At 37.9% G+C, this 25,289-nt stretch overlaps 1 long non-coding RNA gene across 2 annotated transcripts in view; it reads right to left on the bottom strand.

Annotated features, from left to right (window-relative positions):
• Nucleotides 1-21,095: 21,095 nt before the first annotated feature.
• The window catches only part of LOC128942901 (uncharacterized), a 45,845-nt gene continuing 41,651 nt past the window's right edge, over nucleotides 21,096-25,289 (bottom strand). For both annotated transcript variants that reach the window (XR_008483653.1, XR_008483654.1), the window contains 2 exons: nucleotides 21,921-22,157; nucleotides 21,096-21,287 (listed from right to left, as the gene is read on the bottom strand). This is a non-coding gene — a long non-coding RNA (uncharacterized LOC128942901). The remainder of the gene's footprint in view (nucleotides 21,288-21,920; nucleotides 22,158-25,289) is intronic.

The raw sequence follows: 25,289 nt of genomic DNA, 5'->3' as shown, positions 1-25,289 counted from the left end.
ATCTCTTGTATACAATATACTCAAGCAGTCACTACATTGAGCCACACTTGTTTTCAGGTCTCACACACTAATGCTCTGGTATATCAGTGGGACCTGCAAGAGCACCTGAGGATAGAAAACATTAATGAGAGTATAATGACCATTATGTGCAACATTAAAATAACTCTTCACAGTCCAAATCTTGGCCTTTTGTGCTGCATAGTTTTATGAAATTACAAATTTACACATTATTGAGTTTTCCTATGCCCTCTATATACAATTCCTTGTGATAAAGCACAACTTACTGCAATAGTGTTTGAGGCAAAGAGGCCATGCCTTTCTCCCCATCCAACAGGACTGACACATGTTGCATTCAGGGAAAAGCAGTGGTCAGGGGATTCTTTACTGCAGCACAGCTAAATCACCTGTGTTAGGTGAGCTGAACTATGGGAGCAGACCAGAAACTCAGCAAGGCTGGAGACTGACAGGAGAATCAGGGAACCAAAACCAGCTCTGTAACCCTTCTCCTGTATCAAAGAGTAAAAATACGTTTTTAGGCCTGTCACCGAAGAGAACTGGTAATCAAGTTACTAAGTTGCATATAAAGTTTTCAGCCCAGAGCACAGTGTTGCACAGGAATCCAATGCAGGAGGAGAAGCATACAGTGATACAGTGTATTACTTTAAAATCTCTCCTATGATCCTACTAATCATGCCAGACTACAGCTCATAATTTAAATTATTCATTGGGGAAGAATAAAAGTTTAATCAATAAACCAGGGTCAAGTCACCCATACTAGAAGTTCAGGAAAAGATGTCTTGAAACTCAGCTGTAAAATATTGTATGTTTTGAAGGAAACCTTAATATCTCCCCTTGCTCCTTTATTCATTAATAATAATAACCCACCACCTCACCTGACCTTTGCCTTCACAGGTTTGAAAGACAGTTTATGAAAATCTTTAGCATCACTGCATTTCTTTACCACTACTTCAGTACTAACAGTACCTCCAAGAATCCTTAATGTTACAAAGACAGCTCTTGATCTTCTTCCAGGCTATGTGTAAAACATCAGTTATAAGCAAAAAAAGCTTCAAAAGAGAAAGATATTTATAAAGGCGGTCACCACTGTTTACTTTTTGTCTTCTGTTTGATGCTGAAGTGCTACAGCACCAGATTGCAACGTGCATTGATACTCCATCTTTTCATAATTGGCAGGGCCATAGGCAAGTGTTAAAATATTCTGTGTAGCTGTGATTGTAGTGCTGATCGATCTCTCTCCCAGGCTGCAGGAAAAGCTGGCAGTTAAAGTCACTGCATAGAGCAATCATAGCAGCACTGACAGGCTGCTGTCAAGCAGGCAGGGGCATTCTGGAGACAGATAGCAGAAATGCCAAATATGAGACAAATGCTCTTGGAATATGTAATAAATCATATTAGCTGTCTGATGTTTCTCCTTGGTGTATTGATCGTGATTAAAATAAACTAATTAGAATCATAATCATGATGCAGTGGTACAGGAAACAAAGAGGTGAGCTATGCAACATAATCATGACGTGTTTTGTAGCAGTCAAGCCAGACCACTTTCTACCTTCCTCACTTATCAGCCAATTACAGCAAGCAGCACATTTCACATCAGGCTATAGAAATGTCAAACAGAAGCCTGGATATATAGCCCTGCCCTCTTAACAACTGCACATAGGTGCTATATTAAGATCTCAATTTGGGCTGCACTTCCAGGGAAGCTACAGGAGCCATGTGAAGGTGAAGTGCAGAAAGTGGATTCCACCTGTAGCCTTCCTGCAGGGCTACAGGGGGTACAAACAGCCTCAGCCTCCCTGCAAACCCCAGGCTAGCAGCTAGAGGTGAGGACAACCTATAGCCAGGCATAAGTACAGAGGAGCTACATGGGACTATTCTGTAGCAGGAGGGTCCTCAGGAAGGTAGTGCCTTGCAATGGGGGTTTTACTTCTGTGACTTGTCCAGGCATATATCTAGAGTCATTTTGAGATGGCCAGGATCAAACAGCACTGATGATGTAGTTGGATATGCAGAAGTTTGTGCTTTCTTGCATTAAAATTCTAATAATTCATGTCATACTATATTGATATGCATTTGCTAATTTTGTGACATTCTATATCCATGCAGCACAACCTGAAATATTTCACACTTTTCCATGCCATGTCATGCAGAAGAAAATAGAGCAGACATATTAAGTTACCAGGCATAGTTGACTAAAGAAATATCCTTATCCATACTAAGAACATCATGATAAGTTTAAACAATCTTTCAGAACTCCTGAGATAACTCCCAATACCAGGTCTTGTGAATTTCTAGCACCCAAATATTTTCAGTTCCCTGACACAGATATTCAAGATACACAAAATACAAGAATGTCCCAATGGATGGTTCAAAAAGGATCAGAGGAGCAACTTGCATCTGGAAGCAGATGCTATGCATCAGTCATGAGAATTTTTACATTTAACAGGGTCTGTATCTTGTTCTGAACCAATGGCTCAATATTAAATCTTCATCCTCTTTTCATGCCAATTTTACACTGACTTAACTCTATTAACATATCCCTTACCTTTAGATGGCTTATTTCAGATTCACATTAAAGTAGATGAGACAGAAGTCAGTGCTTCCTGGGGCTGGCTCCTAATACATTGTTGATGCTGTCATCAACAGCTTAGAATAAATATTTTCCTGCTTTATTTAACCTGACACTTCATTTTATCTATTAAAAGTACAATACAGAAGACATTCAGATTAAGATGCAGATTTGTAAAACCGACAAGACCTACAGTAAATTTAATCTGCGCTAAATGTATGTGCAGGGCAATGGTAGTATCAATGTTAAATCATTCATACAACTTCAGTTATGCATTTCTACCCAGATTTCCTGTGTGCTAATTTCTCAGCAACTTTAATTGCCCATTTTTAAAAGGTCACAGAATTTCATCTCCCATCTCACTTAACAGAGCAACCAATGAAGACAATGTAATGTTAGGATTTTATCTGCTTGGCCAAAAAATTCTAACTCATCTGCCTTCATGAAGGAACATTCTATCTTCCATCTCTACTCAGCCATTCTGAAAAGGTGCTGATTAGTTAAGTGATTAATGCTAATAGTCACTTCTCTAGGTAGCTAAATTGGATCTAAGTGACTAAGTGAAGGCATTGCTATTTGAACTGATTGGGTCCAAATCTAACTACAAAGTAATTAACAACAGAGTGGAAGGTGGCTGGAACTAAAAAACGGGTCTGCAGCAAAATTAAAATAGAGGTAGCAATTCAAGTAAATCTTCACAAGACATGCAGATAAAATTGAACCTTAAGGGTTCAGTTGTGGGTCCTGAGACCACGTAACACTAAGCAGGAGTTTAAGTAATCCTACCTGATCTAAAGCACAGAAAGAGCCTGACAAGCCTATAGGAAGGATGTCCTTCCTTTCTCTCCACTACTGATCACAGTCTCCCTGGAATAAAGCCAGTCAGGCTCACAGCTCCTCCTCATCCTCTTCTCTCTCCCCAAGCTCTTGCAGTGCAGCATGTTTAGCGTACCCAGGCTGCAAGGCTGGATGTCTTTGTATGTAGGGAAACAAAGGGAAAACAAAGAAGCTTCCTATGTAAATATAATTTAGGCCCAAGAACAGTGGAACTGTTTCCATTCTTTGTGTTTGTGGTGGTTTGTAATCAGCTGACATAAGTAACTGTGTCACAAGGCTAATGAGATTGATTAACTCAGACGAAAATGAGGCTGTATGAGATACACATGGCTTTATCTATATTGCATTTTGTTAATTTAGATACAAAATCAAAAAAGGTGCTGTTTTCCACATCATAGGAAGCAGCACCATAGAAATGCTCTTCATGATTTTTATAATGGCATAACTAGACTTATATCACAAAAATCAGATTAGTGTAGATAACTTATTAAGATCAGGGAATTAATTTAATTGAGGCAAAAAACCTACACTTTGGCTTTCAGCAGTTGTGCCACAAAGAAAGAAAAGTAGAAAGAAAATAAGAAATTAGAAAATGAAATTAAACATATATCTGCATATTTAGACTTTAAAAGGGACAGTTTTTACTGGCATGCTTCCTGTTGCAATTCCAAATTTTAGATCTTGTAACAGCTTCATAGGTGTCAAAGCTGAGGTCAATGAAGCCCTACTGGTGTTTATCTACCAAACATGTCAGGATGACCACAAATGCAGAACCACACAAATTATTAAAATCGAAGTTAAACTTTGAACCTTCAAGGTCAGGGGTTTTGGTTTGTTTGTTGTGTCCTGCTCTCCCAAACCTAAAAAGGCCAGCATTCAGCTACTTGACTTCAATTAACAGATCAATTTTCCAAAATACAACAAGAAGCTCCCTCACAAGAGCAAAAATCTTCCAATCTGTTTTGGAACTAGACAAACCAAAATGCAAAAGCTATTTCCCTTTATATAATGAACATTAGCTTTGTTTTTCTTCAAGTCACGTTATTATGTAGAAATGGAAAGCTGGAAAACTTGTTAATCTTCTTTCCTTCCTTCTCTTGGCTTCGTATTGGCATAACCTTTTCTGGCAGTAGTGGGAATGCCAACGTTTTTGTTTCTAATAAAAGAAAGAACCTTTTTCAGATTGTACACCAGCTGCTAAGCATTTCTACAAAGTTTCATTTGAGAATTAATGTGCTTTCTTAAACATTTTCTGCAGCTTTTTTTTTTTTTTGCATGAGAATTCTTTTAACACAACAAAACGACAGTTGCAAAGAGTCACTTGGAAGATCTCTACAAACTCTGCAAAGGCTTCTCCAATTTCCCATTGGGCTAGAACTCCTCTTGTGGTAAGGAGTAAAAACACTCCTGTCAGTGAAACTCAGCAATTTTGCATGCAGACTGAAACATTTGGTATAATAATTCTGTTTCTTGTAGTTACCAAAAAACCCCAACCAAACTCTACCTCTCAAAATGTGACCCTATCGATGGCTTAAAAACACAAGTCCCACACAAGTTAACCAGCTTGAAAAACAGGTCTTGACAGATGGCTTATTTGGGAATGCACAGGCAAACATCAGGTGTCAGAAGTCAGTTGGAAAGAGATACCTAGGTACAGTTAAAATATTGATTTAATTTATGTCTTCTTTATGGCCTTTATTTCCATTTGTGCAACTGTAAAGCCAGTGTTTCATTTTCTGTTTTCTCTTTTTGGAGAAAGAGAAGCACTGATATTATAAGCCAGTGAGCGATTAAATTTCCTTTCAACTCAATTATTTTATTTGTTCCTTTTTTCGCCCCTTTTAATCCTTCCCTCAGCCTTTCCTTCCTTAACATTTAATATTCTATTAATACAAAATTTCAAAGACAGTGATGCTTACCCTCACCAACTCTTTCTTCTGCTCTTATCATTTAGAAAATAGTGGTGTTAAAAATAAGTAGCACCCATCAGCACATGAGAAAACGACACCAGCTGGCAACAGCCAGTGTTCAAACAGCTCTGAAATGGCTGTTAAGAGTCTTCATTGCCAGCTACATATTCCAAATAAATGCAGATACTCCCAACCTCAAAATCACTATGAACTCTATCAGCTGGCTACAGAGACACAGCACTTCAAAGACTGGAGTTGGAGGAAGAAGAGCAAGCACTGAAAAAAGTAATGATACAAACAGCAGAGAGGCACTACAAAAATTTCCCTTCAAGGATCCTAGTTGAGTGTGTTTCAAAACACTTAGACTGAAAGCCTGTGACATGTGCACGAGCTCTCAGATCACAGTTCCAATGGATGTATAAACAACATCCAAATCCAACTGGATTTATTTAATCAGCATTTTTGATTGAAAAAAATATGTTGCCATTGAGAGGAGACCATACTTACAACTTACAAGTATTTTACAACTGAATTATTACATAGTGACAATTTAACAAAAGAATTGTGGATTGCACATGAAGTAGTTTTCCCTTCTCTCTCAGAAATTATCAGAATTTGTAGTAGAGAAACTGCATCAATAATCAGACAGTGAATGGACAAAAATACCTCCCTATCTCTGAGTGAACTTACTGTCTTCCTACAAAAAATAACCACAGCAGGAAAATCTCAGATCTGTGCAACCACAACCACCAGATTTGGACACTTTAAACTAGAGTGATTATTGCTCTCTTTTCCAATGCAAACCAGGAATTATGAGAATATTTACCAACAGGATGTACCAGAATCCATGTAAATATTGGTGGTAAAAATAAATCTATATATGAGGACACCCTTTTTTTGCTCATTAGTGGGATAATTGCACAGTCAGAGTAATAATGGAACAGGACTGTTCTCAATAAAATATTAATATCTTTTCTGAAAAGTCCATTCACAGTTGAAATAAAATGCAGTGCAGAGAGGAGCTGAAAAAAAATACTCCTCACATAGAATACTTCTCTTTCATCCATGTCAATTGTTAACTAATTTTGATTTTTAAACAGTTCAATAACTTTCCAAACAGAAAAAAATATGGAACAGGACGTAATTTGCATGTAGAGAATGAGTGAAGTATGTCATGTTCTTCAGCCAGTCCCCAACAAGGCTTCACAACAATGACAGTTTGCAAGTATAGATAATTACAGATGTAAATTTGTGCCAGCAATGATGCATATGCATCATTTGTGGCATTTGGGTGTCACATACTTCCTCTCTAAATGACATAAATTGTGTTCAAAATAGTTACAGGTGCCAAATGATGAAAATGACAAGCAGAAAAAGGAATAGCAACTGATAGCTGAGCTCCTGTATGGGAAGGAGTGGCACTTGCTGGCAAGAACACCTAATTTCAAAAAATTTGTTCTGTGTAACATGGAAATTAGATAACAAGTAAAAATACTTGGGTGTTAAGTAAACTTAATCAACTCAAGTGTCTAAATATTTATATCCAAATATTCAATTTGGTGCACGCATGAGATCAGCTTCAAAGACAAAGCATTTCAGAGTGACCTGGATGTGCAGATTCCCACACTGTTCCCTTGGATTCAATGGCATTCTTTTGCAGACATTCATAGCAATATCTAGATTGATTTTGTTAAAGACAGTATTTGTATAAAAAGGAAGAGAGCAGAGAGAGACAGAGCACCTACTCTGGCCCCTGGCTGGGAATGGCAAAGGCAGATGACCAAGTTTCCTTACTATTCCTTAGCAGTAGAGTATCCAGCTGCTCTTTGTCCCTCAAAATGTAAGCACAAGGAAAGGAACATTACTTTTACCAAGATCATAGGTACTTATTTTAGTAAATAAATATCTGAAGATAATCCTGGAAAAATAAAATTACTTTGAAATTTCATCAACACAAGCTTAACAAATTAGTCTGCCTTTTACGGACTAATTTATGTGTTTACATCATAAGTAACTGTTGTCATTGTATTGCAGCACCTCCATACTGTTGTCTCCTTATCACAAAAGTTTCATACCTTCCTTGTGCTCCTCAGAGCACTGACTCTTTCTTCTTCACAAAGCAGCCACTGACTCCAGTTCCCCTCTCACCCAGCCACCCCACTCTTTTATAGCATCTTCTTCTCATTGGTTACAGCTGTGGCTGTTAAAGTCAGGCCTGTTCCTAATCTTTGATAATTGGCCCAGCTGCAACTCCTTAGGGGTAAGATTAGTTTCTACACAATCTTTATTTTCTTATATGCTATCCTCCTACAAGTAACATTATTAAAAAGCATTTATGAAAAACTATGGTAGAGCCAGTCATGCGATGCTTCTGTTTGCTTTCTTTTCAGCAGTTTCAATTGAGTTTCTAATGAAGTGTCATTCCCTTCTATCAGTAGATCAGGAATTTACTACTTGTTGTGTTTCCCCCCCACCCCTCACCCCATAAAACATGGCAGTGATAAAAAAAAAGAAATTAGTACCACTGATCTATTACACACAAAGCACAGCTTTGCTCTATTACACTGATTATCTAAATATAATTTTAAAAACCTATGATTTTTTTCTAGTGGCCTCAAAATACATCATTCTGCACTTTTTGATAGTATAGAGAAATGTTAGCTTGCTACAAGTGAAAAGATCTGGCATTTTCACTCAGCTATGCAAGTGTTACCTGAACAACCAGAAGCATAAGGTCTGAAAAAAGTAACACATTATGAATACTATGTTGCAATATGTCCATAAATAATATACCATAACATGAGTTACTATGGTAACTATTTGGATTTGAGATCATTGGGTTGGAACTTTTTTTCTACTATGTAAGAAAAAAATATTCACATATTCGTGGCATTATCAGGTAGGTTTGATTCCAAGCAGGTTACTATTTTAGGTATTGTTCCCTTCTCAAAAATGACTGTAAGATAAAGCATTTTTGACTCAGCAGCTTTTCTTAGGTCACTTACTCCACAGTGTTTAAGCAAACAAGTAACAATTAAAAAAAGGAAAGAAAAAAAAAGGCAGATCCTTTACCTGGAAAATGCTCAAGTTGGGCAAGTTTTGTTGAATAAAACATTTCTTCAGGAACATGTCTTGTTTCCGTCCGTGGTACATTCTTTCAAATTCTGTAAAATCATTACATGTGTGCAAGAATGAAATGCAAGGGGGTTCCTAATGTGGTGGCTGAAGAGGTGGTGCACAAATGTTCAAACAGCAACCTGCAAGTAGGCAAAACACAAACAGCATCATGCCACCTATTGCTTTAGCTACAGAAGAAAGAAAAAAAAAAGTCTATTTTGTTTTAGTTTAATAAAAGAAAATGCAGCAGTAAATGTTAAAAAAATGAATAACCTAAATTTTCTCATTATCCAATTATGGCTTTGTAATGGGCCATATAATTGAAATTTATTTTTAAAGATCAGACATAGGAAGGAAGAGAATCCACAAAAAAGATTTTTAAGAATCATTATTATTCAAAAATTGCATTTTCAAGGTAATATTCAACTGTGTTTGAAAACCTCTCTTGGACAGAACAGTAATTCAGTGAGGTTTTGGTTACATAGTGCCACAAAAACATTTCTGAAACTACTTGCAGAGGCCAAAAATCACAGAATATTTTAAAGAAAGCAATGAAGAAATTGGTCAAAGTTAACAAACAGTACCTGCTCTATACTTGAATGTATTTGCATATAACAGGTACACACATATATATGTATGTGTGTACACATAAAATAAAATGGGATTGAAGACAGACAAACAGCACATATCACTCAGCAAATATTTTCTGACATTACTCTTAGACCATTTTGTAAAAATCACTTTTCTTTTTTTCATACATAAAATCCCCTAACATTAAAATTTACTCTTGTGAATACCTTAACCTTCACTTACATGTTTTAAGCTGAGTAAACAAAAATATAAGTGACCGAACAAAAAATATTATTATTAAAGTAGTATGGTTGGTTTAGAGCTCCTGTGTGAATTTAGTCCTTGTGATTTACCTTTCTGTAAAATAAAGCAAATAGTTAAGCAGGGACTAGCTTTGCTTTGTGCAAGGTTCACTGGTGATTTTTGCAGGGATAAATTTTGGAAGGGTTTCTTCGGTTCGTTGATTGGTTTTTGGTAGCACATTTTTTTACAGCTGTGTTTCTCACTCCTCCCTAACAGCCCAGGAATACACAGGCCCAAAAGCCACAATCATTTAGTGCACTACAGACATATTTTTCAAGGCAAAATTGACCAGGGCTTTTGTATGTGAAAACAATAATTCATAACTCCATATTCTACAGCCTTGCTGGTTTAGGGCGTGAGTGGGGTGTCCAACCATCCCTCAGCACAAGGCAGGAATTTGTACACACAAGATTTAATATATTTCTGCACTGGATATTGATCAGTGAAACAGTCTGTATCCTGCCTTGTGCAGAATATACAACCCTTTTTTCACATTTTAATTGATCATTGATATGCACAATGGAAGGCAACTATCCCCAAGATTTTTTTTTAGGAGAATTATCAGAGAGTGTGATGCCTCATTTGCTGGATAATAAATGTTCCATCATGGTAATAACTGCAGGGAAGGGTATGTTTCTGAAACAGCTTTTCTAGCTGGAGAAATGGATTAGAGAGATTACCATTTCATCAAAGTGGCAGAACAGTTGAGAGGAAATATGGAAGGAAATTTTTGTATAATTTCTGTAGAGTTGCTATTTGTCAAACCCCACTGGCATCAATCATGATATATGTTTTCTCCTGATGCGATCACATCAAAAAAAGTTTCCCTTTAATATGCATGTGTTGGAGTAAAAGAAGAGACAAATAATTCAAATTTCTTTGAATTGTACTATCTAGAGAAGAAATGCACAGATGATACTATAATTTTGATTTCAGTTTATAAGTCTTTCCCAGCATTAAAGAAATCTCTTTAATTTGATCATATTTGCTATAGCAGATTTTTAAACTAAGCGTACCATGATTTCCAGCAAGGCACTCAGTCCTGTGTATAAATAAGGAGCGCATTGTTTCTCAGACATGAAATTCACATATAGAAAACTTGAGAGGTCTGACATTCTTGAAGAATAATGGTGATTAACATGCCTGGACTGCATTCAGTCAAGCACCATGTTAATGGATTTTGGAGAAGGCATTCCTATTGACCCATGCAACCCTGTAGTGAAGTCATTAAAGAACAAGAAATAACCAATAAAAGGCTTTGCTGCATGTAAAAAAAGTAGTTGCTGAATTAGAATAGGGGAGCTTAGAAGTCAGATCATACAGTTTTTTTCAGAAGTGTCTTTTTTATTATATTCTGTTTTCTTTATCTCCCCTCACCCCAAGTTTCAAACAGAACACATTTTCTTTACAAAATCATATCCAAAAAATATAACTAGTTGTGGTATGATTTCCATATGTTGTTCAAGTGAGATTGCAGAGGCATCCAGAAACTTAAACTGGTGGAAATGCTGCCTAGTGCCAGAGGAGTTGTGTCTGCTAGAACATAAAATGTCTGTGGTTGGGATATAAGCATAGTGAAGATTAGTGTTTCAGAGGAGAATACTGAAAAGAAAAAGGAAAATACAGAAAATCAAATAGCTTATCACTCAAAGTTTTGAAAGTCAGCATATGTATCAGCTTATCTGAATAATCACAACTCTTATGCATTTTAGATTAGCCATGCAGAAAGCTATATGCATGCTCCTGAAAAGTAGAGATCAGAGAACAAAAACTGCAGTTCCTTTGAAATCTTCCTAATAATACAAAAGATGTTAAAAATTATAGCACAGAGGCATAATCGCTTTTAAATGATGTTTGTCAGCATTTTTATGAGGTGTCCTAGCCTTTAGCTCCTTGTTAAGAGGCTATAGCATGTTTGTATTTTGTTTAGCTATTTGCATAATGTAAAAATATTACCTAGCAATTAATGTATGTAGATTACATCCCAGTGACACCCCCTTGCAGTGAATTCTGTGTTTCCCTGCAGATGTGTTTGTTATTGTGTCCATAATTAAGCAGTTTTTCTTACACACACCCTGGTATCTAGATGTCTCTGTAGACAGTGTTCAGACCTCTGCTTACACAGCACGCTCCATACTGTGCAGCTGCAGTTTTCCAATAATCTCCATGACTTGAAACACAAACCTGGAAAAACAGAACCCAAAGTGATCAGGACAGCGTGTTATTCCTGGGAAACACTGTGGGACACTCACTTTGCCACATGCTCAGCAGGATTCCAGTGCAGGGGTCACATGCCATGCAATATTACCATGCTGTACACATTTAAGGTTGAGGACTAAGCTTGACAGATGAACAGAACTCAACCCCATCTTCAATCCATGCGTCACCTGCCATGCCAGCTCTGCAGCAGGTACAAAATAGGGCTAGCCTGGAATGTGATCTGGTTTTGCCTGCTGATAAAGTAAATCATAGGTTTAATCTGGTCAAATTAATATTTACACAAGCTTAGAGGGTTAACAACAAAATTTATACCACTATACCTGATCTCCCCTCAGCATTAGCTGAGGATGACAGAGATCAAATCCCACAGACTTTTAGGTCTCCTCTGTTCCATATGTACATGCCTTCTCACAAAGCACTCAGAGTAAGCTCATCAAAGGACATTAATTGTTCCTTCCCCAAAAATGGTAAGTTTTATTGGGGTACATTTTTGGATAGTTTCACAATACTGCAACTCCACAACTCAAAAAAATTGCACAGATTTGCACTCAATTAGTCCCTTAGATCTATGAGAGAAGTGAAAAAACAGGAGCTTTTACACATTTTTGGAAAATTCAGCCTCAGTGTTGGATTTTGGGTGCTGTTCAGATGGTCTGGGAAAAAGCCCAAAGATGGCCTTGGGCCCCCGGGTTCGAAAGGACGAGAGGAAGCTTCAGATTTGTTCTTGGTCTTGGTGTTTATTAATTGCTTATCTAAAAGATTTTCTCTTGGCCTGACAGAGTTCTGCTCAGCAGTCAGCCATGGGCACACACTGAAAGCCCCTGGGGCGGTCACCTATCTTTATACCCGGAGTTACGTATACAATATTTATCATTTTTCTCCAATACCCTCTACCCATATTAACCAGTGTTCCCCTAGTAAGGTCCAATCCCGGAGTGCCAACATCACCACAGAAGATGGAGGCTTAGAGGAAGAAGAAGAAGGAGAAGGGCACGCCCCAATCCCTCCATCTTGCCTCTCTAGACCCCCCTGTACAGGGATCTTAAACCCTGTATCTCACACTCCAATTAACTTGTCCCTTCACCATTCACCCCGGTGAAATCCTCCTATCCTCATACTGATGTCATCTCCCCTGTGGGATCAAAGTCCAGCCACCAGACATTTCTGGCAGCATTCCAGGACTCCCGAGCCCCCCAGTTCTGAGAGACTGAGATCCCACACCTCAGTTCCTTGGTTCAATGGGATTTTTTGTGCCTAGGGATCTCAGTCTGCATAAGGGAATTAATTCCTGCTTTTGGACAGTCAGGGAAGACTGGTGTGAAATCTTTTGTAATGTATCAGTGGTTTAGACTCTATTCTATGCCAGGAGTAATGCACCTAGATCATTCAAGATTTTGGGGGGCCTTTTTGGTCAAATTGCCTGAAGTTTTTAAACTAAAAAATCTCAGAAGGCAATATATTAAATAAATTTTAAAAAATTATTAGCTGACCATAATGTATCATTCAAGATTTTCATGTTATGAGGAGGAATATTTTTACATAGCTATGGCAACATTCACTAGGTTTTGAGATCTTTTTAAAAGGCAGACCACGCTAAAAAAAAATTGAAATATATTAGAAAAAAGTAGGTTAAAAATCAAGCACTTTAAATAGTTTGAAATTATAATCCTTCATAGCTTTTGAAAAGTATGTTTCATTATTTAATTTTCATAACTTGCCAGCTTTACACATTTACTATCTTTCATTGATTCTTCTGATGCCATAGACAGACAAAAAATTGTCTAGAAAAAGTAACAGTTTTAATAAACAAGTGCTGGTTTTAATTGACATTAAAGTTCAGTTGGAGAAACACATGTCTCCATCAACCAGCTGCTTGCTCTAGCAAGAGAAGTTTCACACACAGGAAATGCACTGTGCCAGATGTGTACAAAGAGTTTCTGCACATGTCTAGCTTTTGGCAAGATAGATTTTCCTGGCTTCTCTGGGGATTTTCCTCCTCTATTGCCATCCAGAAAACTCAAACTGATTACAGGCCATATTGAACGACCTCATGTTTCTGTGCTGATTGAGCATCTGCAGACCATCAGTAGTTCAAAAGTCTGCAACTTGCGTAGCACTATTGCAACACCATTTTATCAGATCATCTGAAGATGACCTGTCCATAATTTGTGGCACACACCAGCACTCAAAGCCCATGCAACCCACAATCACAGTTATGGCTCAAGATGTTTCTCCAGGCAAAAGAAAAACTCCATTGGGAAAGAGGTGATGCTAAAACTGCCAGGCTGTCCCTGGGCTCTGTCCACTGTACTCAAGAGCTGCATCCCTGGAGAGCAGCATATCCACAACTGAACTACCAGGGTGGATTCAAACATCTCATTTTCCATTTTGGATCTCATTTTCCAGCATGGCACCTATGAAACATGATTGCAGCGCAGGAAAAAAAAAAAAAAACATTTACTGCTGCTACATATCATTACTCTATCACTGGTCCACTGAGGCATGCAAACATTTTTGAATTCTTTGCCAAGACAACAAAATTGCAATAAATATTATACTGCCAACAGCTTGCATGCTAGAAACAGGAAAAAGAGCAAAGTTTGAAATTCACAATGCATCCCCTGGAAAAGAAATACTGCATTTAGAGAGACCAACAGCCCATGTCCTGGTGGTCAGCAGCTTTCTGTCAGGAGAGCTGCTGTCAGCTCCACTTCCTCCCTCTTGGCAGAAAATGACACTGCTCAGGGCCTCCTTCTTGTCAGGCAGGGAGGCAAAGCTTCAGATTCTTAATTCAGCCACTCTTAGAGAAAATATTATATTTCCTAAAAAGCCGGGAACTTTTACTTAATTTGGATCTACTGGCAGAAACATAGCAATGTCATATGTAAACAGGCCTCTTCTAAAGTCCTCTAATACTTTGCTTTCTGTCTTCAAAGAGATTTCCAAGCCCTCATGAGAAGGTTTATGCCACCCTCCTTTAACTGGAGATGTAAGTGTGTGGTTATGGGACCAGGAACAACAAAGCCATGCAGCATGACTTGTTGAGCTAATATCTGCTACCAGAAAAGTAAAATTCAAAGTCAAAAGTTCTCCAATTATTACCTCTGTACTTACCTTAAAAATTGCCTTATATTTATGGCAAAATATAGTAACCACTCCTGAATGAACACCAGCCAAGACAATAAAAGGAAAACAAGTTTGCCCAAAAGGATTATGAGAACCTCACCCTCTAACAGAAGCTATGAATGGGATTAAAGGATTAGTTAAGCAAACAAACAGCGGTAGCAAAAAATGGTTGAACCAGCTTTTAAACAGCACCACAAGAAAAGGGGAGATAAACTGGCCAGAAATATCACTGGTCTAAGCCAAGGGCCAAAACCCACACTGCTTCTTTCTCCCAGAAGAAAGAGACCTGAAGAGGATGTCTAGGAAAGGACAACTACAAATGTTCCAGTCTTACTTTAATGCACAAATAAAAGGCTTGAATGATCAGCTGAGACTGCTTTAATAATGTGGTGACTGCTTGTAATCTCTTGCTGCATACATAGAGAGAGTGAATAAATAGTTAACTACCTCTTCCTCTCTTCTAGGGCACATCAGGTCATGGGCATCACACTGTAAAAGCATCGTGAGGAACACCTCGACCTCATTACACGATCAAATGCATTGACTTTCCAAAAGAAATCATAATGCATGCTTCTTCCCACAGTACAGCCAGGGAGGCACAGGCTTGCTGTGAAACAGAGAATTCCCTAGAGCACCTATGAAATGAGGAAAATGTAAAGGAGCTTGCTATTAGGGCAGCTGGAAAAGACCACAAAATAATTACAAGAATCTCTGAAATACCATCAAAAAACAAATCATCTTCTTCATAAATTGTATAAGTACAAGGACTACAATAATTTTAACATATGATCTCCTTCTTTACTTCAACATTTAATTGTTGAGAAACACATCATAAATTCAGTAAATTTTCTGGTAGTCTTGTCTTTATGCATTAAAAGCAAAATAACTCTGCCTGTAGTTCCACCCATCTGGATAGTTACACAGCAGAATGTGACTCTAAAATACAGTAATGAAAAGAGCAAACCCAATATACAATACTAAAACCAGCATTCAAGAAATTCCAGATATAAAAAAATAATTAAAAATATAATAATTAATTCCAATGCTAATTCTTCACAAATTAATGCACTACACTAGTAGCATGACTAGTTATCTAAGGTGCCCTTGTTCTGCCAGCTAACCATACTGTGACCACAGTGTCCTTTGATCCTGTCACTGGTCACTCAGAGTTTGTAAGCATGTTTTCCATCTGGCTGATGATGATGGAATGAAACCATGCCCAACATGTTAAAACAGTCATTTGTTTGATTTCAGCTTCTGGCAGACCAAACAGCACCTTGCTCATCTTCTCCATTAAATTACAGTCATCATTTTAGGTTCCTTTCCTGACCCTCTCTTTCTGCCCCAGTTTAAGGACAAGGACCTTTACAGATCAAAATGTCACAGGGCTTTTGCAGAAGTAAAATGTAGGCTCTTGAAAGTTAACAACGCATTCAGTCAGATTCCCTGACTTTCATTTCACAACAAAGTTGGACAGCCACAAATGTTATGGAAATATCATCAAACAATGCAGCTACAAAGCTCCTGTTCAGTTTTGGAGTTACCAAAGCAGAGAAGATTTCAGTAAGAGATGAAATATCCTTTGTTCCCACACATACTAGCCACATCTTGCATAGTATCTCTAGCTGTTAAAATAGTGATGAAAGATCCTTGAAGGAAGTAATCTTACTTTTTTTAAACAGATCTCATGCTGATTTAATTTTTATTTCCCCAGATATTAATAGAGGAGTTATTACCATGCAAATGTGTATATACGTAGTATATACAGAATATACTAGAGCAGGTCACTGCCAGAAGATTTACACTACTGCCCATCTCTTAAATAACTTAAACCTTGCTGTCTAAACATGGCAAGCATGTGATATCTAAACTAGGCTGCATGGAGGAGCTTCCTGCAACAAAAATCTATGAAAGCCAATTGCAAAATAAACTGTAATAGGGAAACTTTTTTCTAGGTTGTGGTATGGATTTTCCTTAGTCAGTTGAATATCTGCATAAGTCAAACAAAGCACACATAAAAAACATGGTTCCAAAACCTATAGCAAAACATGCTGTAAAAATGAAGAACTCTTGTTTCATACTGATGGCTGATGGTTCAATTTTCCTTCACAATTATTTAAAGTTTTTAAAAGCTGTCAAGGACATTTGACAGACTGAAGCCAAGTATGAGGAACTGTAACCAGATCTGACTTACATGGGACTTACTGTCCTGATGTCTGCATACAAGCACTTTCTGAAAGGAAGAACAATAGAAACAAATGAACATCAAGCAAGTGGCTCTAATTTCATCTCTTCCCTCTGCCTAAAAGATCCCTTCATCCTTGTATTTATTATTTCTTCCTCACCACATTTGATCCAAAAAATCTAGAAGTGGTTATACAGTAGTTCCAACATATTAAATAGATAATCCAAAAGTTTTAAGAAATAAAACAAAATACAAGTATATTTAATATATGTTCAACTCCAGAAACTAACTTAATTCTTCCCATTTCTCAATGCTCTTTTTCAGTCTCTCTCCCTGTATATCCTCAAAGGACAATTAACACCCTTGCAGTTATTTTCAGCTATCCTTGTTTAATCTTAGGGATGGGAGAAGTTTGGTTCTTTCATCAGAATCAGAAACACAGACACTCTTCCAAGGAAATTTCAAGTGTTCAAGACTCTCTCCAAGAGTCAAAAATTAATGTATACAGAAAGCTGTCTATTGAACTTTGCAATAAAAGATTTAAAGGACAAGTTGGACAATGGATGCAGTTTGTTCTTTATCTGTGATGATGTAAATCTAGAAAAACCCCAAATTAAACTAACTCTCAGGTTTCATTCATGTATAACTAATAAGAGTGTTCAATCAGCAAAACTTCTAGAAAAAAGGAGCCATGTTCTACTTGAAGAATCCTCTCTTCTACTTGAAGAAGCTTTTCTTCAGCCTGCACTATTCCATAATAAAGTTCAGGGAAGCCTCTGTATCCATCAGTTTCCTATACATGTGCTTACAGTTAAAGACTAAAACTAGAGAAAAGGTGCTTCAGCCACAGGCTACTGATGCTTTAAGGCTTTATTTTCCCCTTTCTTTGGGATTCAGACTGCTGATGGTTGCAGTGCATTTGACCTGAACCAACTTGCTCTAAGCCCATTTAGCTGACACTACAGTTCCTTTATCAGTGAAATCTGAACTTCTGCTACTGACATATAGCAAGCATCACCTCAGCTCCATCTCTCCTCCACCAATACCTGATGCACAGCATAAAAGTCATAATATGCTTCCTACTGAAAATATCATGAAAAAACAGTCATATTTTCTCTTTCTGAAGGACCATATTAAGAATGAATATTTTGCCTAGCTAAATTACTTCTAATAAGAATAATAGAAAAAGAATAAATTGCTTCCTAGTGCAAACCAGGAATTAGTAGCCACCTCAAGGATAAAGAAACCTCAAACCTGCATCTGTATGGGATAACTCTGTTTCTCCAAGGCTTTGATATTAAATTTAAAATTTTTAATATATTTTAATAGCCATTTGAGATGAGGTGAGATTTTGGAAGTTCCACAGCTAGTTGATTGTAGGACATGACAGTAGCCCCATCACAACATGCCACGTAAAAATATTTCAAGAAATGGTGATTTGCCTTGCTTGTGGTTTTGGATGCCTCAGACTGGAAGATAGAAATATGAAGGGGGAGGGGAGAATATTCTCAATAATTTTCAAATTTTTTGGCTTTGATAAGGCTATATTTTTACACTTTAAGGGAAAGATTCTTGAATAATTGGCACATAAAATCCTGGCCAGATTTTTCTTAGAGCTCAGCATTCAATTGTTCCTATTTACAGAACTTACAAACACATTTTCAGGTTTTGAAATAGCTCACATATTTGTTCATCAGTGAAAGCTCTCCAAATTTCTGATCCTAAAAATTACCAAAATTCTGAATGAAAAATTTATTTGTGCCATTTGAAGAATAATGGGGGAGGAAAGTTGCAAGCTAGACTCATTTTCTGTTCCATGGTTATTTACTGAAATTTAATTTGAGCCAGAAATTTCAAAGCAGATATCATTATTTTTAGTGGGGAAAAATGTAACAGTGTTCTACTGAGTTTCAAGCATATTCATTGGCGGTACATTCTAATATGACTGCTGATTCTAAATTATCTTCCCATCTATTTTACTTTACACTTAGTACATCTAACTTGAAGAATGCAATCTGTTGCCTCGGTGTATTTGAATTAGTGGACATTTCACATTTCTCCCTGGGGAGGACAACCTGGGGCTGAGATGCTGAGCATGACCCAGCAATGTGAGCTTGAAGCCCAGAGAGCCAACTGCACCCTGGGCTGCACCCAAAGCAGGCCAGGCAGCAGGGCAGGGAGGGGACTCTGCCCCTCTGCTCTGGTGAGACCCAGCCTGCAGTGCTGTGTGCAGCTCTGGTGTCCCCAGGGTAGAGAAGAACATGGACCTGTTGTGGCAAGTGCAGAGGAGAACACAGGGATGATCTGAGGGCTGGAGCACCTCTCCTACAAAAACAGTCTGGGGAAGAGAAAGGACCTTAGATCACCTTCCAGTACCTGGAGGGTGCCGACTACAGGGACGTTTTACAAGGATGTGTATTAATAGAACCAGGGGAAATGGCTTTAAACTGAAAGAGGGCAGATTTATAGTAGATATTAGGAAGAAATTCTTTATTGTGAGGGTGTTGAGGCAGGAACAAGTTGCCCAGAGAAGCTGTGGCTTTCCCAACCCCGGCAGTGTTCAAGGCCAGGTTGGATGTAGGTCTGAACAACCTGGTCTAGTGGAAGATGCCCCTGCCCATGGCAGGGAGACTGAAACCAGATGATCTTTATGGTCCCTTCCAACCTAAACCATTTTATGAGATCATAAACATGTGATAAATGAATGGCATCATAGACAATTAAGTAATATTACAAGGTAGAGGAACACTGAATATATTCAACTTCTAAGAGCATGGAAAAAATAAGCAACATTGGCTGGAATAATGAAGAGGTGAGAAAAAGAACCCTTTACGGTCACTGATATTTACAGGGAATGTTCTCAAATACACAGCATACAGTCCTAAATCAAAAATGTTAATTTCACTTCATTACAGTATAAATGAACCTAGCCTCTCTCATTTTGGATCAGCTTAATACCCGAGTCTAATCAGTCAAAAAAACCTCAATTATCCATGGTTACTTCATTAATAATATGAAAATCATTCTATGACATATGGTGGGAGTTTATGTATTCCATTACCTGTAAAGCAAGGCCTCAGGTCCTGGAAATAGCTATATCAACCATGAAACTTGCAAGTGATCCAACTGAAGTTGAAAAGAGCCCATTCCTTCCTCTGCTAAAGCCAATGCCAGATTTTCAAATATCCTGTGATGAAAGTGAGACCTGAATGCGAATAAGAAAAAGGCTTTTGTTTGTTTGTTTTCAAATCAAAGATAATAAACATTTCTATGTACCAAGAAAAGTGAAGTGCCTCTCACAGAAAATTTTGAAGCAGTAGAGAAAAGTATTTTATCTGGCAAATGGACTGGCTGTAAACATTATTGAATTCTTTTGCAGTGCATGCCTTTTTCAATGTTCATCTATGCCTACTAAACTTTAATTGTATGGTATTTTCCTCTGAAAAAAATTCATCACTAAGGAATTCAAAAAGCATTTGTTAGAAAAGAGGAAAAAGTGCTAGACAATTCATATTGTTTTGGTTTGCTCTTTAATCATTGCATTTGTTTTGATATTTTACTTCTACAGCACAAGCTTTCAGGTGTGAAAAAATCTTTTAAGCCTGTCATTGAATCTAGACAATGTTGCCTCTATCTTCCCCTTCTCTTGGGTACCCTGCCATAACCTCTGACTCCATGTAGTAAAGTTCATCTTTACTACAAATTCCCTCATCTGGTGCGAGGTCTCAACTGAACCCCAACCCTAATAGCCTCTCCTATGTTTCAGATGCTCACAAAACCCCCTCAGGTACTGTGCCTGTAAATGGATACCATAAAATATAGCCTGCCTGCCTGAGGGAAATCTCTGTTTGCCAACCAAACCCTTGGTATTCCAACAAAATTTACAAACCAGGTATCAGTGAAAGTCATGCATGCTTCTGCAAGACTTTTTTTGCACACAGGTGAATTTTATCTGTTTTTCGTGGTTTTTCCTTACCTCATCCTTGATCTTAGCTATAGCCTGTGTAGCCTACTTACATCTCAGCTTGTACCCAACCACCCTATTCAAAAGCTGCTGCTAAAATTATCCTTTTCATGCTGCTAAGACCCTGACAGACATTCATATTCAAATCAAACCCTTCATCCTCTGTTTCCAGTTCACAGTTCTTCTCTCAAATATAAGGCCCAGAAAAACACAACACATACTTACTGCTTGGCTTTCAATTTGCTCTGATTATTTTAAAACTTTCCTTCTCCTCATTATGCTCTTCAGGCTTTCATGTCTATTGTATTTTTTGTAGTGTTCTCAAGTTTAGTGGTCCATCTTGCTGACTGGATATAAACTCATGAGTTCACAAATTTATATTCTTCCATAAAAAAACATTCTTGAAGTGGGGAGGTCGTGCCAGGAGAAGAGGAGTTTAACCACTACCTCTGTGAGTCACAACAAAATCTAGAAAATGAATCACAATCATTTTGTCACAGTTCATCACACTTCTGAACATTTTAACTCAAAAAGAGATACTTTTAACTCAAATTTTAGGTCATTTTACCTAAAAACATGGAGAAAATCCAAGTAACTTCAATCTAAGATGGTGTCAAAGTATAATCTTTTTGAAACAATGCAAATATTCTGCAAAACTGTTTTGTTGTAAGAAAAAAACTAAAACCTGTAAAACAGGTAAACAGTTCATTTTCTTTCAGAGTATATTGTTGTTTTGTTTGCACTTCTGACTCAAAAAGCTACTGACTCTGGAAAGCCAAAAAGAGAGCTGACAAAAAGTAAAATAATAATGCCCATCTTAGGCCTAATTTTATACTCCTCTGATTTCTTCTCCTATATCACTGAATTCAATTAGCTTACATTTATTTTCATTTAATCTATTTAATCTCTCAGTACTCATCTGTGACTGACACAAGGCACTGTTGCCATTACCCTGCAACTGCCGCGCTTGCTCGCCCACGCTTTTTATCACCAAAGGAGCTCATCCTTTCCATTTCCTACCCATCAACAGCCCAGACACCAAGGCAGAGATAGGGAAAAAAAAAGATCAATTAAAAAAATCAGTTTTATGAAACTCCCCACCTGATAATGTGTGCTCTCAGACACAGACTTGTGTGTCACTGAGGCTCTCCCTGCTGCAGCTTCCCAGGGTTATCAAAACAGTGCTAAGCGTCCAGAGATGCTGCCCATTATCATTTTTATGCTGAAAGCTGGGAGGATATCTGTTCCTTGACTATGCTTCACTTTAATTATGGCAGGTTGCAATTAACACCCTGCCACTCTTTTCTGTTTGCTTTGCTTTGCTCCATTTCCTGCAAACTGATTAAAAAAGAGAGAGAGAATAAGGCTTCCAGAACCTTAGTTTATCCAATAACATGATTTTATATCTGAAAGAACATTTTCATCTTTTAATTCTTTTTCTAATTACTTTCTGTGCCCTGCATTCAGCATTTCCCAAAATTTGCCTATCAATGACATAAAAAGATTATCTTTTTCATGTTACTAGCAGACAGTCAGAGAGTTAAATCAATCTGAAATTATTCTAAACCTTCAACTCATTTACCCCAGCCTTATTTCATCCTCTTACTTCCTGATTCAGGATTTCTGCTACACTGTTGTTATTGAATGCCTAGGGTGAATAGTTCCAGATATTGAAAGAAGTTTAACACTTAAGTAAAATTATGACTTATTATTAGGTTTTTACTGTAGAAAAAGAGAAAATCTTTAAAGATGTTATGCTGAAATCTTGAAAGTATTAACAAATGTTTTATCTAAGGATCAAACACCTTTTGAAGAATGATAGGTAAAGCACAGCAGCTCTGCTGGATTCAGCTTGCACAATTCTCCTTACTTAATGTCTTCTTTTTTTTCCTCTAAGTGGAAGGCTTGAAAATTCTCAAAACCACAGGCATTGGGGCAATTCAATTCACTAAGTTTCTACAGTAGGATTCAATTTTCAGAAGTCTACAAATCCCTGGGAATTTTTCATAATGCTTAGCTTTATAGATCATAGGCAAGATGCAACAGAATTGGAAGAAAAGTGTTACACAGCAAAAAAGGCCGTATAAAAATCATAAAAGAAACCTAAAGATGTAATTCTGTGTGTGTGTGTACAGTAAATTCAATAAACAAATATTCTTTACATATGAAAAAACACGTTTTCCTAAAATTCTGCCTGTACAGAAAAACAGAGTAGACCCCATAAACCAGCACGATGCACCTGCTGACTCCCAGTACAGCAAGTCCTATTTCCCAACAAGGAAATGTTTCAGCAGATGAAAAAGCCTGTGTGGTTGTGAACTCCCAGGGACTTGCTGCCTGGGTGAGATGTGTTGTCAGGGCACCAGTGACAGGGACCAGGCTGCAGCAGTCCTCCTGCAAACAGGTGCCTTTCCAGCTCGAGTCCTCAAGCACAAAGAAGCCAGAGCGGCCCCAATCTCCACATGTCACTGTACTGTAAATTGGAAAACACCTTCTTCACTTGACCATTGAACTCTCCCTTCTTCAGAACAACCCTCTAAAGGAGATCATCTCTTATAGTGCAATATTCAAGGTACACATTAAACAGGGACAAAAGCAAGAGTTATTGTGCAGTGGTTGATCTGTACAGTCAATTCTCTCACATTACATGAACTGTACTAATGTGTAATTTAATTTTTGTAGAAGCCCTTCTCCAGTAGTTCATGACCTTTCCATGGTGCATAGTTAAGGTAAAATTCATTTACTACAGTTCATTATCAGTAAGAATACAACACTCAAGAACAAAACACTTGTTTTGGTTATTCTCAATTGAACTTTGAGTAGCACCAGCTTCCTCTTGTTTGAAATAAAAATGTTACACTGGGTGGGGAGGTAATAGGCCCTCCCTTCTGCCTTGAATCCCCTCTTGCCATCTATGTAAATGTACATCTAACTGCAGTCACACTGCAAGCTTCCAAAAGCAATTCCATTTGCAGAGCACTCCAGCCAAAGCAAGGTTCCTCCTATCCTTTTTCCTCTCCATGCAGGAATGGCCACCTGTGGCAGTATCCTGTGCTCCTCCAGCCATGTTACCATTTCACAGCAAGCTAATAGGAGCAAGAGGAGGCTAACTGCCTGGAATAAGAGGATAAAGGTAATGGAGCAGAAACAGAATAGGAAATATGAGACATTTTAATGCTGTTGTAACTGCCTGCTTCTAGCAATTTTTGGCCCTGTGATTGTCTCATCTAAGATTCAGACTTTTCTGAGTTAACCAAGCCTTATAACCCTGCACAAGGTGTTCATGTTCCTGTCCCTCTGGGGAGCACTGTTCTCTTTCTGAGAAAGACAAAGATAACCTTATGTCAGTGTGACAGAAACCTGGGGACTCAGCTGCATTTTAGCCAAACCCCCAGGTGAGATTAGGCTGAGTTTGAACCTCAAAGCAAGGGTAAATCTGAATTTGTATCCTCAGCTTATAGTGAAGCTCAATGCAGGCATCCAAAAATCAATGCACTAAAGCTAAAAGCTTAGTATGGAGTCCCCCAACCTGATTGCTCCTGATTTTTTTCACTTCTTTTCTTTGACTCTGAGCAGTAGTTTTCAATCAGTAACACACTGATGTCACAGAAGGCTGTACATTCTCACAAACAACCCTGAGGACACTCATTAACCTGAGGAATTCATTTTAGATCTTGTCCATTATGCAAATGAGAGGTACAATTTGTTCTCCTTTTCTGTGTAGCATTATTGATTTACGTAACTCCAGGTTAGTCTTGACAACATACTTTTTAATCAGGAGAAGAAAACAAAATCAGGCTTCTGAGTTCAAATAAAAAGGAAAACTGAACCATAGCTTTTAATAAATTTTTAAAAAGTAGGCGAAACTGCAGCTAAAGGTGAGGTATGAAAATTATATTGACCATACAATGTCTATTTGATGCCAATCAATGAAGTAAATTGCCTGGAATGGATGACAAAGTATTTATCATCCTTGGATTGATTACATAAGCAAAATATACTTATTTTGATATACCAAAAATGGATTGTTCCCTGGGGCTTTGATTCAATGACAGACTTCTAAATACTCCAAGATCTATGCTTTCTAAAACCTATGGCAACTGATCCTTCCCAACAGAATAGTTCTCAGCAGCCTGCTCACAGATCTCAGAGCCAGGTGTGGCTTTGGTGCCACAGGGCAGAGGGAGGGAGGTCTTCAGCCACACCCACCACACAATCCTTTAGGACAGCTCCGGGCCCTGCACATACCCTGGTATCCACCACGCTACTTCCCAGTTCTTAACCCATTTCCTTCAGATAACCTGAGTAACAAGCTGAGTAACTTGCTAAAAAACACATATATAAAATCAGTTTTCCTTGCAGCTCATGGAAAAGCTCACAGCAAGCCAAGAGCAAAGATAAATCATTTAAATGGAGACACCGATCGATGCAGTGATCGTAAACCTGCGGCACAAATGCTGGCTTCTGAGC

The sequence above is a fragment of the Melozone crissalis genome, unplaced genomic scaffold (genome assembly GCF_028551555.1).
Source record: "Melozone crissalis strain CALT ecotype California unplaced genomic scaffold, PUWL_Pcris_2 ptg000045l_1, whole genome shotgun sequence".
In the NCBI taxonomy this organism is placed as follows: Eukaryota; Metazoa; Chordata; class Aves; order Passeriformes; family Passerellidae; genus Melozone; species Melozone crissalis.
The sequence above is the reverse complement of the archived record's forward strand: the minus strand, read 5'-3'. Positions and strand labels throughout refer to the sequence as shown.